An 18,531-nucleotide genomic window follows, 5' to 3' on the forward strand; every position below is an offset into this window, starting at 1 on the left:
ATCCTATCTGAAAATAAACAATAAAAAGGGCTGGGTGGTGTAGCTCCATGGTAAAACACCTCTGGGTTAAATCCCCAGTGCCAAAACAACAACAAAAACAACAGTAAAATGCCGATGATTGTTGCTTCAAAGACGTTTGCTTAGGGAAGACAGGATATTAGAAATTAGCATTATGCTATGTATTTATTATTGTTATTATTGGGGTGCTGGGGATTGAACTCAGGGTCACTCAACCTCTGAGCCACATCCCAGCCACATCCTATTTTATATTTTATTTAGAGACAGGGTCTCACTGAGTTGCTTAGCGCCTCACCTTTGCTTTGAACTTTGGATCCTCCTGCCTCAGTCTCCAGAGCCACTTAGGCATGTGCCACCGCGCGCCCGCTGAGTTACATTCTTAGCCCTTTTAATTTTATTTTGTTTTGAGATAGTGTCTCATTATTGTCCAGGCTGCCCTTGAATTTGCCATTCTCCTGTCTCAGCATCCCAAGTCACTGGGATTATAGGCATCTTCCCACCATGCCTAGCAACATTATGCAAATTTTTTTTTTTTTAGTTAGTTAGTTTTCGGGGGACACAACATCTTTGTATGTGGTGCTGAGGATCGAACCCGGGCCGCACGCATGCCAGGCGAGCACGCTACCACTTGAGCCACATCCCCAGCCCCATTATGCAAATTTTAATGTGTATGTTGCTAGATGTGTTTTCTTTTTTGCTAGATGTAATCTCTGAAAACAATATGCAATGCCTTTGTGTGTGTGTGTGTGTGTGTGTGTGTGTGTGTGTGTTCAGATTTGTGTTTCAATGACAAGAAATAACTTGATTTTCATGCTACCTAAAATTATTTGTTTTCCATTTATGGTTTAATTTCTGCAGACCCTCTCAGTGTAGAAAATGAGTACCTTTTAGAAAAACTGAGCTGGACATAGCAGTAATGCGTGTAATCCCAGCTACTCAGGAGGCTGAGGCAGAAGGATTGCAAGTTTAAGGCTAGCCTGGGCAACTTAGCAAGACCCTGTCTCAAAATAAAATACAAAGGGCTGAGGATGTGGCTCAGTGGCATAGCACTCCTGGGTTTAGTCCCAAGTACCGCAAAAAAAAAAGTAGGAAAGCTAAGGGTGTAAGTCAGTGGTAGGGTGCATGCCTAGCACATTGGAGCCTGTGTGTTCAAGCCCTAGTACTGGGGGAAAAATTCAAAGAGTAAAAGATGTGGAGGATCAATTGTTTTCTATACCCATCCTACCTCATCCCAGTATCATCCCTGAAAATACAACTGCACCACCCTATTACCTTTTTTTGTTTGTTTGTGGTGCTTCGCACATGCTAGGTGAGCACTCTGCTACTAAAGTACATCTCCTACTCTCTGTATTTTTCCGCCAGTGGTGCTGGACATTGAACCCAGGGCCTTTTACATACAAGGCTAGCTCTCTACCAACTGAGCTACATCTCCAGCCCGGTAATTTTTATTTTTGAGGCATGATTTCAATAAATTGTCAAGGCTACTCTGATCTGCCATCCTATCTCAGTCTCGCAAGTAGCTGGGATTACAGGTATGAAACGCTGAATTGGGCTGGGATGTGAGTGTTTTGAGAGGACTAATGCAGATTTAGGAAGATGTAAAAGAGATCAACACAGTGGTGGGCCCACCAGCCTGATTGGATCACAGGAGTTTCCCTCCCCACCCAACCAGGGCCTCTGAACTCTCCTCAGCTGCTGGTGTAATCCCAGCAATCTGGTAGATTGAGACAAGTCCGAGGAGGGAGGAGCCACCAGTCTTCAGCAGGTGGAGACCTAATACCCACCCTCTTAGTGGTCTATATAGGCCGAGCTCCTACCACTGAAGACTCAGTGTGGGACAAGCCCTGCTTCACAGACTTGTCTGGCAGACCTGCTTCTAAACCCTCCCAGAGCTGCCCTTTGGAGGTAAGTGGAGAGATGGGCCCCTGTGGTGTGTGAGGCTGGGGTGTGGGAAGGCCTGGAGGCTACTGAGTGCCCCTGTGCCAGGAAAAACTGGCAAGGGAGTCCAAACTCAGGGTCCTGTTATTTTGTTTTCTATTTATTTTTGTTTTTAACTTTTTGATACCAGCGATTGAATCCAGGGAGCTTAACCACTGAGCAACATCCTCATCCCTTTTTATATTTTATTTAGACAGGATCTTGCTAAGTTGCTTCAGGCCTTCTTAAATCACTGAGGCTGCCTTTGAAATCATGATCCTTTTTCCTCAGCTTTCTGAGCCACTGGGCTTACAGGCATGGGCCACTGTACCTGACATGTTTTTATTTTATTTATTTTTGGTACCAGGGATTGTACTCAGGGGCACTCAACCACCGAGCCACATACCCAGCCCTATTGTGTTTTATTAATAGGGTCTCATTGAGTTGCCTAATGCCTCGCTAATTTGCCAAGGCTGGCTTTGAACTCCTGATCCTCCTCTCTCAGCCTCCCAAGCTGCTGGGATTACAGGCATGTACTACTATTCCCAGCTTGTTTTTATTTTATTTTTTTTAGTGGGGATTGAACCCAGGGACTTTACCACTGAGCTACATTTCCAGTGCTTTTTTAAAAAAAGTTTTTAAATATATTTTTATTTGTTCTTATTAGTTATATATGATAGTAGAATGTATTTTGACATATTATACTTATGTGGAATATAACTTTTCATTCTTCTGATTGTACATGATGTAGAATTACACTGGTCGCATGATCATATGCACGTAGTATAGTAATATCTGATTCATTCTACTATCTTTCCTATTCCCATTTCCCCTACCTTCCTTCATTCCCCTTTGTCTAATACAAAGTACTTATATTCCCTATTTTTTTCTTGAAGCTTTTTTGCTAAGTTTTCAAGACTGACCTCAAACTTGCCATCCTCCTGCCTCAGACTCCTCCAGAGTACTGGGATTATAGCCATGCATGGAGACGGGTTATTTGGAAACATGCTAGAAGCTGGATATGGTGGCACATGCCTGTAATCCCTGTGACTTGGGAGGCTGAGGCAGGAGCATTGAAAGTTTGAGGCTAACCTCAGCAATTTAGCCAGCCCTGTCTCAAAATAAAAAAATGAAAAGGGTGGGGCTATGTGACTCAAGGGAGAGCATCCCTGGGTTCATCCCCAGTACCACAGGGGAAAAAAGGTAGGATTGGGGGGTATAAGTCCATAGTAGAGCATGTGCTTAGAATGCTTGAGGCCCAGGGTTTGATTCCCAGCACCAAATTGATTATATAAGACACATGCTGTTTATTATGATTTCCTGCTCTTCAATGAGCATTGCTTAAAAACATAAAATGGCTGAAGTAGATATAACCAGATCCTATCTTGCCCCAAATATAGGGTGGGGAGAGGGACTCATCCATGTCTGTCCATACTCAGAGTGCTGATGAGAAGCCACTGTGGTCTGAGCCTCCAGCATGTGGTTGTGAGGGAGGTTTGTGATAATGGGGATAAGAGCCCTGGGGGCCCTGACATCCCTAGTCCTCAGGCCCTGTAAGATCTTGGTCTTCCTTAATTGACCCAGAGGCTCACTAACAGATGCTCAGAGCTTAAGGGAGACACTGGAACCTGGCTAAGATCTGCATCTGGTTAGGCTGGGCCATGAGGACACACAGTCATGGCCATCATGACTGGTGGCCATGGTTATGCAGGAATGGGGACCTCCAGGTGTGTGTATGTTTGTAGAAAGGAGAGTTGAAGGATGATTCCTGAACCTGTCCTTAGTTTCCTGTGACCTGGTTAGGGGAGTTGACTGTTCCTGGAGGTCTGGAATGGCTGGATCAGGAGGAGGTGACAAAGGAGCTGAGAGCTGGCAACAGCACAGGAGAGAACTGAGGGATCTGCTTATGCAAAGCCCTGGGGGAGAGGGAGCTGGGCCTGCTGGAGAAGGTGAAGGAGGGTGAGAACTGCACAGAGCTCTGTGCTTGAACTTGGAATCCTCCTGCTTCAGCCCCAGAGTGGCCATGATTACAGGGGTTTACCCCCATGCCAGGTGGAAGTACTTCCTTTAAGGGGCAGAAAGAGTTAAACCTGCTGTTCCTGAGAAGGAACAGGGCAAGTTAAGTCAGCAAATGCTGCATCTGCCTGCCAGAGAAAAAGATCAGGGCTTTTTGGAGCACTCCAGGGACCTAGAAATGAGATCACTGATTAAATCAGAACTGTTTCCATAGAGTTAGCCAGTGGGGAGTCAGAGCTTCGGGGGCCCATTCCTGAGGCCCTTCTCACCCTCACCCCACCTCTAGTGTAAAGATGCTATCAGAGAGGAAGGTGGGAAATGTCAGTGGGAGATTGACATTTGCCCCATACCGATTGCATCTGGAGTGTGTCCAATGGGATAAAGGAAAGGAAACATCCCATAGTATTATAAATCCTAAAAGGGCCAGTTTGGGAAACCAAGGTGACAGGAAAGGTTATGATGTGTTGTGTGGACTGACCTGAACCAAGGAGGACACTGCTGATCTGCAAGGATAGGAGAAGCTGTGGGTACTGATGTGCCTGCTCTAATGCCCTTACACCTGGAGGATAAAAAGATAGCTCCAGCAAGGGTGCCGTGGCGCACACCTGTAATCCCAGCAGCTTGGGAGGCTGAGGCAGGAGGATCACGAGTTCAAAGCCAGCCTCAGCAATGGCAAGGCACTTAGCAACTCAGTGAGACCCTATCTCTAAATAAAATACAAAACAGGGCTGGGGATGTGGCTCAGTGGTTAAGTGCCCCTGAGTTCAATCCCTGATAGCCCCTCCCTCCCCCCCCAAAAAAAAACCCCAAAAGATAGTTCCAGCTCCCTGCTTGGCAGTGCCAGGATCCCCAGTAAAGTGTTGACATCAGCTGAGTGATCTGGGACCACACCTGGGAGGAAATCTTGCAGGTCCAAGCTGAAGGTGTGCCATCCTTTGAGTATACCTACCTTACCTCCCTCCATGGAGGAAGAAAATGGAGTGATTGCCCTAATTGGGTTGGCATGGGAGGCTGCTCTGAGAAGTGGAGATTTGATTCATTTTAAAGACACCTGACTGGCACAATGGACAGTGTGAGTGTGTCCAGAGGAGGTTGTAATAACTGGAGGTGGATGGAAAATCCACTTGTCACTGTGGACAGTGGCCCCAAGATCTCTGTATGTTTCTTGGTCCCATGGAATAAATGGGAGGTGACATAGGAAAGCACACATTGCTTCTGAGCAAGCACTTGCCCCACACCAGAACTGTACTCTTTATTCTCTTGGTGCTCTATCACAGAGTTTGCCCCTCGACCTTCCTCCTTTATTATATTTATTATTATTTATATCAGGGATTAAACCTGAAACACTGAGTCACTTATTCCCAGTCCTTTTTATTTATTCATTTATTTTTTTACTTTGAAAGAGGGTCTTGCTAAGTTGCTTGGGGCCTCACTAAGTTGCTGAGGCTGGCTTTTGAACTCATGATCCCCCCGTTTCAGCTTCCAGAGCCTCTGGGATTATAGGGATGTGACATTGACAGGCTCCTCCTTAGTTTTCTTAACCCATTTTCTTAAAGACGTGTCTCACGTTTATATAAATATGTAACACAATTTCTTGTTGCTTTAGAACAGCTCTGTTTATAGTAAGGCTGTTAACTCAGCCACTTTTTTTTGTCAGTTTTTCTTTAAATTTTTAATTTTTAAAATTTTTATTTTTTTTAGTCATACATGACAGCAGAATGTATTTTGACATATAATACATACATGGAATGTACATACATCAATCATATTGTCTATTCTGCTGCCCTTCCTATCCCCCTACTCCTCCCCTCCTCTCCCATCCTTTCTCTCTATCCAATCTAATGTGACACACTTTTTTTTCTTTTTCTCATTACATCATATATGTATTCTGTATAACAATGAGGTTCTCCTTCCATCTTCCGTGCAACTCCCCTTCTCCCTCTTTTTCCCTCCCACCTCTCTTCCCTATTTAGTGGTAGTCTTCTTCTCATGCTCTTCCTCCCTATCCAATTTTGAGTCACTCCCCTTATATCAGAGAAGACATTTGGCATTTGTTTTTTAGGGATTGGCTAACTTCACTTAGCATAATCTTCTCTAATGCCTTCCATTTCCCTGCAAATGCCATGATCTTGTTATTTTTTAGTGCTGAGTAATATTCCATTGTGTATAAATGCCACATTTTTAAAATTCATTCATCTATTGAAGGGCACGTAGGTTGGTTCCACATTCTAGCTATTGTGAATTGTGCTGCTATAAACATTGATGTGGCTGTGTCCCTGTAGTATGCTCTTTTTAGGTCTTTTGGGGATAGTCCGAGAAGGGGAATAGCTGGGTCAAATGGTGGTTCCATTCCCAGCTTTCCAAGGAATCTCCATACTGCTTTCCAAATTGGCTGCACCAATTTGCAGCCCCACCAGCAACGTATGAGTGTACCTTCCCCCCCTCCCCCATCCTTGCCAGCACTTATTGTTGTTTGACTTCATAATGGCTGCCATTCTTATTGGAGTGAGATGGTATCTTAGAGTAGTTTTAATTTGCATTTCTCTGATTGCTAGAGATGGTGAGCATTTTGTCATGTATTTGTTGATTGATTGTATATCCTCTTCTGAGAAGTGTCTGTTCAAGTCCTTGGCCCATTTATTGATTGGGTTATTTGCTTTTTTGTTGTTTAACTTTTTGAGTTCTTTATATACTCTAGAGATTAGAGCTCTATCTGATGTTTGAGGGTAAAAATTTGTTCCCAGGATGTAGGCTCCCTATTCACCTCGCATATTATTTCTCTTGCTGAGAAAAAACTTTTTAGTTTGAATTCGTCCCATTTGATGATTCTTGGTTTTAACTCTTGTGCTATAGGTGTCTTATTAAGAAATTTGGGGCATGCCCCCACTATACGTGGTTCCCTTTTTATCTTGCAATTCTCTTTGTTGTTGCAGAGCTGGAGATTCACACATACTAGGCAAATACTCTACAACTGAGCTACATCTCCAGCCTTGGCCTTGGTCTTTCTTTTCTTTTTTCTTTTTAGTATCAGAATTGAACTCATTCTGAGAATCTCTGGGATTACAGGTGTGTGCCACCATGCTCAGCTTTGGGGCCTTTTCTCCTACCTGAATTATTAATGATAAACTTTTTTGGGTTTTTTTTTTTTTTTTTTTTTTTTGGTGTAAGGGATAAAATCCAGGGACTCATGTAAGTACTCTGCCATTGAACCAAATCCCCAGCCCTTATTTTTTATTTTGGAACAGGGTGTTGCTAAATTGCTTATGGCCTTGCTGAGTTGTTAAGGCTGGCCTTGAATTTGTGAACTTGCTTCACCCTCCAGGTCTCTAGGATCACAGGTGTATGCCACCATGCCTGGCTCCAGCCCCTTTTAAAAACAAGACTGGGAATTGAGCCCAAGGACACTCAGCTCTTTTTATTTTTTATTTGAGACATACACTTATTAAATTGCCTAGGTTGGCCTTGAATTTGTAATCTAAATTTAATCAAATTTTGTGAACAGTGTTTAAGAATTATCAGAAAATCTAAAATTAAGTCAAGAAACAAGACAAGTGGAAACAATTTTTTAAAAATTCTTGAATTATGTGCCATACTAAATTTCCATGTTCAAAATTGAAATATTTCAAGTCTATCTCCATTGGTGTTGATGTTCACACCAAACTAAAAGGGAGAATGAGGGATGTTATCCTTGTTCCTTGTGTCCCTGAATGCATGGGTGATGATGTTAATCAGCCCCCAAGTCACAGTCTGAGGTCAGGACTGGAATTAAACCCATATAAGGTATAAGCAGGTAGACCCTTAGTGCCTAGACTTATTATTATTATTATTTTTACCACAAATGTAATGCAATTAGGGGGATTTTAATTTGGGAAATACGGGATTGGGGATGTTCAGGGACACTGTTGGGGTAGAAGAAAAAGTAGCCCAATTATGATTACTATGGGGAGGAGGAGGAAGGAAGGAAGAGGGGAGGAGGAGGAGGAGGATGATGATAATAATAATAATAATAATAATTCACTGTTGCTGGGAGCTTTGAGATGGAAAGCAAAAGGAAAGATGCTGTTCCGGGCTTGAAAAAAGCAAGAGGAGCTAAACTGGCTGGAAAGGAGGCAGCCACGTTGACAATAATGATCAGCCTTTAACAAAGTTTTAAAGAATATGAATTAGGGGCTGGGGATGTGGCTCAAGAGGTAGCGCGCTCGCCTGGCATGCGTGCGGCCCGGGTTCGATCCTCAGCACCACATACAAACAAAGATGATGTGCCTGCCGAAAACTAAAAAATAAATGTTAAAAAAAAAATAATAAAAAATAAAGAATATGAATTAGAGCTGGGCGTGGTGGGAGGCCAATGCGGGAAGATAGAAAGTTCAAAACCAGTCTGAGGCCCTAAGCAACTTAGCAAGACCCTGTCTCAAAATAAAAAGGTCTGGGAATGTGGTTCAGTACTTAAACACACCTGAGGTCAGTACCTGGTACAAACAAAAAAAGAAATATACACACACACACACACACACATACACATACACACACACATACACATATATACATAGATAAAATATTAAATATATATGATTTTATATCTATATATTTGAAAAATTGGTTTATTAGTCCAATATGCATCCACAAAATTTTGTTTCCAGTCTTTTTATCCATAATTTTTTTTCCCCTGGGGAAGGGCTGGAGATTGCATCTAGGGCTGATCCACTCTGTATGTGCTGTTCCAGAGTTATACTCCAGCCCTACCCCCTCAAATATTTTGGTTATTTTTGGTACTGGGGATTTACCACTGAGCTACTGTCACGAGCAGCTTCTCAGCCTTGTCTGGTTACCAGGAGTTCCCTTCCGGATATCTGCACTGGACCCCGGACCGCGACGTACGCGAACACCAAGCACGAACTCGATTGCCTTTTGAAATGCTGGTTTATTCGCACACCACACAAAGCAATACACGAGGTGACTGGCTCACACTGCACGATCTTACTCTCAGGCGATGAGAGTTGATTGTGAGCAAATACATGGAGTTTCCCTCGCGCTTATATACTCTATATGTTTACAACAAACTTGTTTATGTCTAACTTATCTAACATAAGCACACTACCTAGTTACATCATCAACTTATCTAACATGGGCATACTATCTAGTCATCCTATAACCAAAACATGTTTACAACTAAAAAGTCACTTAGTCACTGCAAAGTCCAAAACAAGTCCTTTTGCTGATTCATGTTGTTTATTCATCCTTGATGTTTACTCCTGTCAGCTACACCTTGGCTTTTTGTATTTTTTATTTTGAGACAGAGTCTTGCTAAGTTGCTGAAGCTGGCGTCAAATTTGTAATTCTGCCTCAGCTTCCCAAGTCACAACTACAGGCATGTGCTACTGTGGCTGGACTACCCCTTAATTTTTTGAAGAGAATTCTATACTATATACAATTTTATGTTTAAATACTGCAGTATGAGTGTCTAAAGTATAGAGCCACTTTTTTTTTTTTTTTTTTTAAATACTGGGGATTAAACCCAAGTACTCATGTATGCTGGTCAAGTGCTCTACTGTGGAACTTTACCCCCAGTATTTTATTTGAGACAGGGTCTCTTTGAGTTGCCATGGCTGGCCTCTAACTTGTGATTCTCCTGTCACAGCCTGGCACAAGAGGATGCTACCATTCCTGGTGGTTCATTTTTCTTTTGGTACTGGGAATTGAACCCAGTGGCACTTTACACTGAGCCACATCCCCAGACCTTTTTATTTTTTATTTTGAGACAGGGTCTTGCTTAGGGCCTTGCTAAATTACTAAATCTGGCCTTGAATTTGTAATCCTCCTTGCCTCAGCTTATCAGGTCCCTGGGATTATGGGTGTTCACCACTGCACCTACTAAAAGATTCATATTTAAATTAGGAAAAAAGGAGATATGTTTATGATTGAAATATATGCTACTCATTGCTTGATTGTATACTTTTTTTTTTTTCTCTTTATGTTGAAGAAACCTTGTCAGTTGACCTGTCAGATATCCCACAGTTGGAAATTCCCTCCATGGTTGTTAATTTCCATCACTTCTCAAAGTTGTGGCTCTTTCCCAACAAAGACAACTAAACAGCCAAGGTTGAACCTGTGCGAAGGTGGTCCAGTGCCAGGTGATCAGGAGTGCCCAGCGTCTTCCCCTCTGCTTCTAGAACTGAAGAGAAAAACATACAGGTGTGTAGGGCCATAGTCTCTTGGGACTCTGGCTGACTTCAGGAGAGAACGCTGTGGGGTTGCTGGCTTCTCACTTCAGAGTTCCTGGAGACCTACTGGAAAGGGTCACCTCGGGCATCTTTATGCACCATGGCCTTTAAAGCCTTCCTGGAAGAGCTTCATACAGCAGCCAGTTGCCCCACCTGCCAGGGTTATCTAACAGATGCAGTGACTATTGAATGTGGGCACAACCTCTGTCGCTCTTGCATCTCCCAGCACTGCAAAGATCTACAGGATATCTTTCCCTGTCCTGTTTCCATCACTGCTGTACCAAGAACCTCAAAAATAACACCCAGTTTTGCCACATAGTTCAGATTGTCATGGAGCTGCCTGACACAAGAGGTAAGAGGAGACCCCTGTGTGAGAAGCACAGTGAGGTTCTGGACTTGTTCTGTGAGGAGGACTTGGAATTCTTGTGTCCCCAGTGCAGAGTCTCCTCCAACCACCAGGATCACAACCTGACACCCATTAATCAAGCTGCAGCTCCTTCTCAGGACGAAGCTCAAAAACCACGTTAAGCTCCCCAGGGTGCAAATTGAAGGTGCTGAAATTGGGTGTGAACTACAAGTTTCAAAATGCATTAAAGTGAGATGGGAGATGGGAAATTGGAAGAAGGAATTACACACTGAATTTGAAGAACTTAAAGACTTCTATAGAAAGGAACATATTAAAACACAGCTAAGGCTAATTATAGAAGAGACGATTGTTGAAGAAAAATTAGTTGAAAACAAAAGCCAAATTTTAGCCCACGTAGCCACATTAGAAAGCCTATTAAATGAAATAAGAGAAATATATACAAGCAGACCTGGATTTACTTAGAGGTATTAGAAGCATTAACAGCAGGTACAACATAAAACCCCCAGCAGGGGCTGGGGATGTGGCTGAAGCGGTGGCCCGGCATGAGTGCGGTCGGCTTCCATCCTCACACCACATATAAAGATGTTGTGTCCGCCGAAAACTAAAAAAGAAATATTAAAATTCTCTCTCCCCTTTTATGAAAAAACTGCTTTTTTTTTTTTTTTTTTAAATGAAAGAGAGTTCCGATCCCTCTCTATGTTGTTTTGGTCTGAAAAAAATGATCAGCACATTTCAAGTAAATTTGACTTTAAGTTCTCAAACCTCCCACCCTAATCTTTAATATGAAATGATGAACTCAAACGATTCATCTCTCCAGGCATCTACTTTCTTTGCAGCTGCCTGGAATCATAAGAGATTTGAAAGTGGGAGACATTTTTGGCAAGTAGAAGTGAGAGGCACAGATGAATGGTCCTTAGATGTGTGTAGTGAATCCTCCTCTGGAAAAGATTTGACATCAGTTTGTCCCAGCAATAGTTTCTGGCAAATTGTGCAGTCCACAGATGTATCACAAGTCCAGTTTTTCTGGATTATGAGTTGGGAGAGGTTTCATTTTATAATTTGAATAGCAGATCATGTATGTGTACTTTGACTAAAGACTTTAGAGAAACACTTGTGCCTTTTTTCTCTATTGAATGTTCCTCAGAATCTCTTACAATCACTATTGTCAGAGAGGAATTAACTATTGTCAGGAATTATGAACTGGCCTGGAGGACCATTTCCTATGTTTATATTTTATTTTATGCTCTTGTAGGGTACTTGTAATAAAGATTTTGACTCCACTTTGTTGTCTGGCTGTTAACCTTTCAGGAACCTCCCTTTTGCTCCACACCAGGCACCAGGGCAAAACAGAAAGTCTAGGTGCTCCCTATTTGGGCACAGGTAGGAGGTCTAAACCTTCACACCAGCCCACGCTGTGATCTCCATAACAACCCCATTGAGTCTTCTTTCCCTCCTTCCTTCCTTCCTTTTCTTTCCTTCTTTCCACCTTAATCTCCCCATAACCGTTTTGGGAATAATTTGTCATGCTTTGTGTGTGGCATCATCTGTCCTTTCATGGTGCTGGGGATTGAACCTAGTGCCTCACACATGCTAGGCAAGTGCTCTGCCACTGAGCTCCAGCTCCAGCCCCCTTCTTATTTTTTGAGAGAGGGTCTTGCTAAGTTGCTGAGACTGGACTTGAACTTGCTAACTGGCTCCAGTGTCTGACAAGAGTGCACTTTAGCTCTGCTGCTTTGTATTGCATTTGCTGAGTTCTGCAGAGGATGTTAGAGATTTAACAGATATACAGACTCTCTCTGGCCTTGGCACTGAGAATTGATCCCAGGGACACTGAGCAACGTCCCTAGTACTTTTTCAAATTTTGAGTCGGGGTCTTGCTAAGTTGCTGAGGCTGGCCTTGAACTTGCGATCCTCCTACCTTAGACTCCCAAATTGCTGAGATTATAGGTATGTACCATAGCTCCCGGCTTTGATCTATGAAGTTTCTATAGCACTTGGAATTTGGGGGCAAGAATATGGATTCAGGTCTGTCATGTGTCTCTAGGTCCTATATCAGTTCAGATCTATGTCTGGCTTTGAACTAACTTGTGTGTCTAGATTCCTCCCTAAATGTGACTAGATTCCTCCCTAAGTGTGACTAATGTAGAATCTAATGGGAGAATCTAACCTGTGACTGATTGGCACTGGCTCTTGTTCTATAGAGCACCTGGGTGTTAGAATATACCCTGTTTCATATGTGGGCTCATTATGAAGTCACTTATGTCAAGCAAGAATAGTCAATATGTGAAAAGCCATCACTATTCAATTATTTCTTTTTTTAATATATTTTTGTGGTGCTGGACATTGAACCAAGGACTCACATGCTAAGCAAGTGCTCTACATGCCAGGCACACTGATGCACCCCTATAATCCCGGTGACTCAGGAGGCTGAAGCTGGAGGATTGTAAATTTAAGACAGACTTGGCAACTTAGCAAGGCCCTCATCAATTTAGTGAGACCCTGTCTCAAAATAGAAAAAATCTGGGGATGTAGCTCAGTGGTGAATCACTCCTGAGTTCTACCCCTAGTACCACAAAAAGAAAAAAAATTCATTGGAGACACTCATTTAAAACACAGGTATTGGGGCTGGGGATGTGGCTCAAGCGGTAGCGCGCTTGCCTGGCATGCGTGCGGCCCGGGTTCAATCCTCAGCACCACATACAGCAAAGATGTTGTTTCTGCCCAAAACTAAAAAAAAATAAATATTAAAAATTCAAAAGTAAAATAAAATAAAATAAAACACAGGTATGCTGATAAAGGAGTTTATACAAAGGGTCATTGATTCACACTTGGTACAAGATTCTTTCATCTGTAATCCAAGCAATTTGAAGTTAGGCAAGAGGATTGCAAGTTTGAGGCCAGACTAGGCAACTTAGTGAGATCTTGTTTCAAAATAAATAAAAAGGGCTGAAACACCCCTGGGTTCTATCTCCAGTACCAAAGGGGGAATTTTTTTCTCTCTTATTTGGTTAAATTTCTGAACATTAGTAAATTAAAAGCACCTCTATCCCCGACACTGTCAAGAAATACCTTTGACTCAACATCCCAATGTGAAGATGAGCTTAACATCTTTTGGACATTATTGGATTCTGGAGACAATATAAAATTTGTTTAAGGGGCTGTTGATATAGCTCAGTAGGAAAGTGCTAATACATGTGAGGCCTTAGGTTCAATCCTGAGTACACCCCAAAAGTTTTTTTTTTTTTTTTGCTTAAGAACATTTGTGCTGTTATTTACAAATCAGTCCACTTTTAATGTCCGGCCCCCCAAGGCTCTAGAATCTTCCAGAATCTGGATTGCAATTTTGTCTGACAGAACCTGTTCTGCCTGGGAGACTTGGAATAAAGAATTCTCTGGTGTCAGGTGCACATCTGGATTCTAGCAACTCAGAAGCCTAAAGCAGGAAGATTGCAAATTCAAGGCCAGCCTTGACCCTGTCTCAAAAAGGGTTGGGGATGTAGTCTAGTAGTAGAAACCCCTTGAGTTAAATTCCTAGTACCAATAAATAAATAAATATATTAAAAATAAATTTAAAATTTCAGAAGTCAACTGAAAAGAGAGAAGAATCCTGGGATCATCCATATCTGAGGATACTGAGAGAGTTAAGTAATCTGCTAAGCTGAGAAGATGTAGTAGGATACCAGTCAGCAAGTTCCTGAAAAATCTGAGAAAACTGAAATTCTGACAGAATGCATACTAGTGTATTTGGACACCAGATCACTGATTTAAAAAAGAGTTTCAGAGCCGTGGTAGAGTCAAATGACAGACTACATATTACAGGTAGAGAAAGAGACACTCTTTCCTGAAGTCTCTTAGTCTACAGGATGTATTTAACATGGAACATTTGTTTGTTTTGAAGGCAGGGTCATGGGAAACATAAGGTGGCTCTCAATTTCATTTTAGAGATATTACATATAATTTCTGCACCACATCACAAATCAAGAAAAGGATCAGCCCCCAAGAAGTACTATCTGGCACTATTTTAAATAATTGGTGTCTATTAACTCACTAATCTTCATAGCATTAGTACTGTAACTTTTTTTTTTTTTTTTTTGGTGATGCTAGGGATTAAACCCAGGATTTTGCACATGCTAGGCAAGTGCTCACCACTAAGTCACATCCCCTGTTATGGTGTGAACTGATAAATTCAATCAATAAGAGTGTAAGTTATAGAGTATAGATTAATAAAAAATATAGATTATAGATATAAGATTTTGATAAGTGAAATAAGACAATTATAAAGCAAGAACAGTCAGGCCTAAGACCCATTTTGCTGCCTTCTATAAAAAACTGTTATAAGAGCTGTTTCTGAGAAACTGAAATGAAAGCTGTTTTCTTATAAAAATTGTTTTTCTGTACTTTGTACCCCACAAATTTTACCCTACTCAGGTCATGGCAAGCTACATCCTGGGTTTGAATGCCCTTGTGGGTCTACTTGACTTTGAAGTAGATTCTCGCCCCACCCAAATTCAGGATACAACTTTCTAGCACCAGCTTGAACCCGGGATTGTGGTCAACTGAACTGTAAAGCTAATGCTTTTTTAGCTTCTGTTTATCACTTGCTTGCTGACTGGAAAATTCCAGTCCTGCCTAGAGCCCACAGGTCCCACTTATTAATATTTTAATTTCTGTGATTGGCTAGTTTACATGCCAATAAGCAAGTCACTGAGTTGTGGGTTTTGTGTTTATATTCTCATTGGATGTACCAGGAAGCTGCAGTCCTCTCTCAGAGCTTGAATCTCTACAGGTGGGTGACAGTCTCTGGCCAGGTAAATAAAGCTTGCTTTTGATTTAAAATTTGAATTTAGGGCTGGGGATGTGGCTCAAGCAGTAGCGCGCTTGCCTGGCATGCATGCGGCCCGGGTTCGATCCTCAGCACCACATACAAACAAAGATGTTGTGTCCGCCGAAAGCTAAAAAATAAATATTAAAATCCTCTCTCTTTAAAAAAATAAAAAATAAAATTTGAATTTAAAGTGCTTTCTGGACTGGCTCCCCATAATACCCCAGGCCAGTACTTTAACTATCTTATAGCCAGGCCTGAACTCAATCTGCTTCTAAGTATTTATACCAGTTGATCTAGTTAAAGATCTTAAATTATTATTATTATTTTTGGGTACCAGAGATTGAACTCAGGGGCACTCGACCACTGAACCATATCCCAGCCCTGTTTTGTATTTTATTTAGAGACAGGGTCTCACTGAGTTGCTTAGCGCTTCACTTTTGTTGAGGTTGGCTTTGAACTCGCAAACTCCTGTCTCCAGCCTCCTGAGCCACTGAGATTACAGGCATGTGTCACCATGCTCAGCTTCAATTACTATTTTTGTTGTTGGTGGCAGTATTGGGGATTGAATCCAAGGGCACTTTACCACTGAGCTATATCTCCAGTCTTTTTTTTTTTTTTTAATTATTTTTATTTTGTGACAGGGTCTTTACTAAGCTACCTCGTTTGGCACTGAATATACACAATCCTTCTGCTCAGCCTCCTGAGTTGCTGGAATTACCTGTGTGCACCACTACACCTGGTGAAAGATTCCTATTCTTTGCCTCTATAGGAATCCTCTCCCCTGAGTGTCAGAATTTCCAACTTTATGCTGAATTTTTCTGCTGGGATTTCCCTGCAGTGGCTCCAATATCCCAATATGGCCTATATTTGACTTTGCTTTCTCCCCACATCTACTCTTTTATAGTGTTTCCTACCTCAGGAGAGGTATTTTATTTTTCATTTGCATCATTTTAGATCAGGTACACGTAATTTCTCATCTGCACTACTGCAGCAGCCTCCCATCTGGCCTCCCAACATCCTTCTCCAACTCACTCTTAGGATAAATGTCAAAGAAAGCCTCAAGAGAAGACACCTTCTAGGTTTGTGAAGAAAACCCTGTGGTCTTTGGTTGAGTCCTTTTCTGCCCTGCATCCCCCACCACACACAAGCACCTTCTGTAATACTCTATATTCTTCAATGGAGACATACACATGGCTTTGGGCTGTTTCATTTGGGATCTTTGGTGGTTAATTGTATTAACCAGCTTCATATGATTATAACAAAATACCTGAGGCAATTAATGTAAGCATATGTAGCATATGGTTCTTCAAGTTCCACTCCAAGATTGAGTAGCATCTTATTTTGGGCCTCAGAAGAGGTGCTAGATAACAATGGTGGGGAGCATGTGTTGGAGAAAACTTCTCATAGGATGAGCTAGGAAGCAGAAACTACTCAGAGGGGGGCTGGGGATGTGGCTCAAGCGGTAGCACGCTCGCCTGGCATGCTTGATGCCCGGGTTCAATCCTCAGCATCACATACAAACAAAGATGTTGTGTCTGCCGAAAACTAAAAAATAAATATTAAAAAATTCTCTTAAAAAAAAAAAAAACACTCAGAGGAAGAGCCTGGGGTTCCATTTTCCCTTCCAAGGGCATGTCCCCTCCTGCAACCTAAGGACCTTCCAGTAGGGCTTAAATGTTCGTAAATATTCATAGAATCCTTGGGGGACACTCATGCAAACCAAATTAATATTTTTCTTATTTTCCCATTTTTAGTTTCTTCAGACTAGGATCCAGAGAACTCAATCACTAAACAACTTTCACAGAATTCTTCCTTGCCCTAAGGTTATGCTCATTTTCTGAGTGTCTAGGTAATTTGATCGCTCTCCAAAATAACACAGGGGAATGGTAGAAGATTCTACCTGTGTCTTATAGTTTGGTTATGAGCCGTTCCTCAAAATCTCCAGTGTTAATTCAGGAATGTTGGGAGGTGAATTTATTGGATTGTGACAGCTGGACCTAACCAGTCCACCCTGATAGTTTGAGTGGACTATCAGGGTGGTAACTAGGCAGGCAGGACATGGCTGGAGAAGGTGGGTCACTGGGGGGTGTGCCCTGGAAGGGTGCCTTCTTGCAGTCCCTTTCCCTCTCTGCATCCAGTGCTCCTCGACCACACCCTTTTGCCATAATATTCTGCCTCACCTTGAGCCCAGAGCAATGGGGTCAACCCACCAAGGACTAAACTTCTGAAAGTGAGACAAAAGGAACTTTCCTTCCTCTTAATTGTTCTTGTGGAGCATTTTGGTCACAGCAATGAAAAGCTAACACACCATGATTGAAACTTTTTCAAACATTTTGACATTTATTTGCTTTATTCTCACTATGAAAAGGAATATTCCCTACTTAAAAACAGATCTCAACACTGAGGGGGTAGATTTATGGCCATATCAAGGACACACAGCTTGCTTTAGGACTCTGGGAGACTGAATGTGAAGGGTTATGAGGACATTGGAGAAAGGCGTGACAAGAAAAGTGGTTACCACCTGTGTGCCAACGCCATGTTCAAAGAGCTAGCAGGGTTTGAACTATGAACCAGGAATATATACTGTCTTTTTTTTTTTTAAGAGAGTTTTTTAATATTTATTTTTCAGTTTTCAGTGGACACAACATCTTTATTTTATTTTTATGTGGTGCTGAGGATCGAACCCAGTGCCGCACACATTCCAGGCGAGCGCTTTACTGCTTGAGCCACATCCCCAGCCCCATCTTTTTTCTTTCTTTAAGGTCAGATCTTGCTATGTTGCTCAGGTTAGCCTCAGACTTCTGAGCTCAAGTAATCTTTCTGCCTCAGCCTCCTGAGTACTGGGACTACAGGTGTGTGTCACCACATCTTGAGTGAAGCGTCATTAAGGTAATGTATAAACCTTAATTAAACTGATTTCAGGAAATCTGCTTTTCCCCTTAAAATGACTATTCTGAATTTTCTGTGAAAGAGATCACACATAGCTATCACCATCATTTTCTGGTGTTTTGTCCCTTCAGTGAGGTAATAGTTCCCAGAAACTTTTTTTTTTTTCCCTCAGAATTGAATTTAAAAAAAAAAAAAAAAAACAAAAACTTTTTTCCACATGTTTTATTGGTGTATTATAGTTGCATGTAATTGTGGGATTTATTGTTTCATATTTGTAC

General features: G+C 41.9%; 1 long non-coding RNA gene across 1 annotated transcript in view; it reads left to right on the plus strand.

Moving 5' to 3' along the window:
* Positions 1–17,142: 17,142 nt before the first annotated feature.
* LOC124094836 (uncharacterized) overlaps positions 17,143–18,531 on the plus strand; it is a 229,713-nt gene continuing 228,324 nt past the window's right edge. The window contains exon 1 of the long non-coding RNA XR_006852345.2: positions 17,143–18,253. This is a non-coding gene — a long non-coding RNA (uncharacterized LOC124094836). The remainder of the gene's footprint in view (positions 18,254–18,531) is intronic.

This window comes from Marmota monax, unplaced genomic scaffold (genome assembly GCF_021218885.2).
Source record: "Marmota monax isolate L192 unplaced genomic scaffold, Marmota_monax_Labrador192_F-V1.1 WCK01_AAM20220418_F8-fsc00040, whole genome shotgun sequence".
Taxonomy (NCBI): Eukaryota; Metazoa; Chordata; class Mammalia; order Rodentia; family Sciuridae; genus Marmota; species Marmota monax.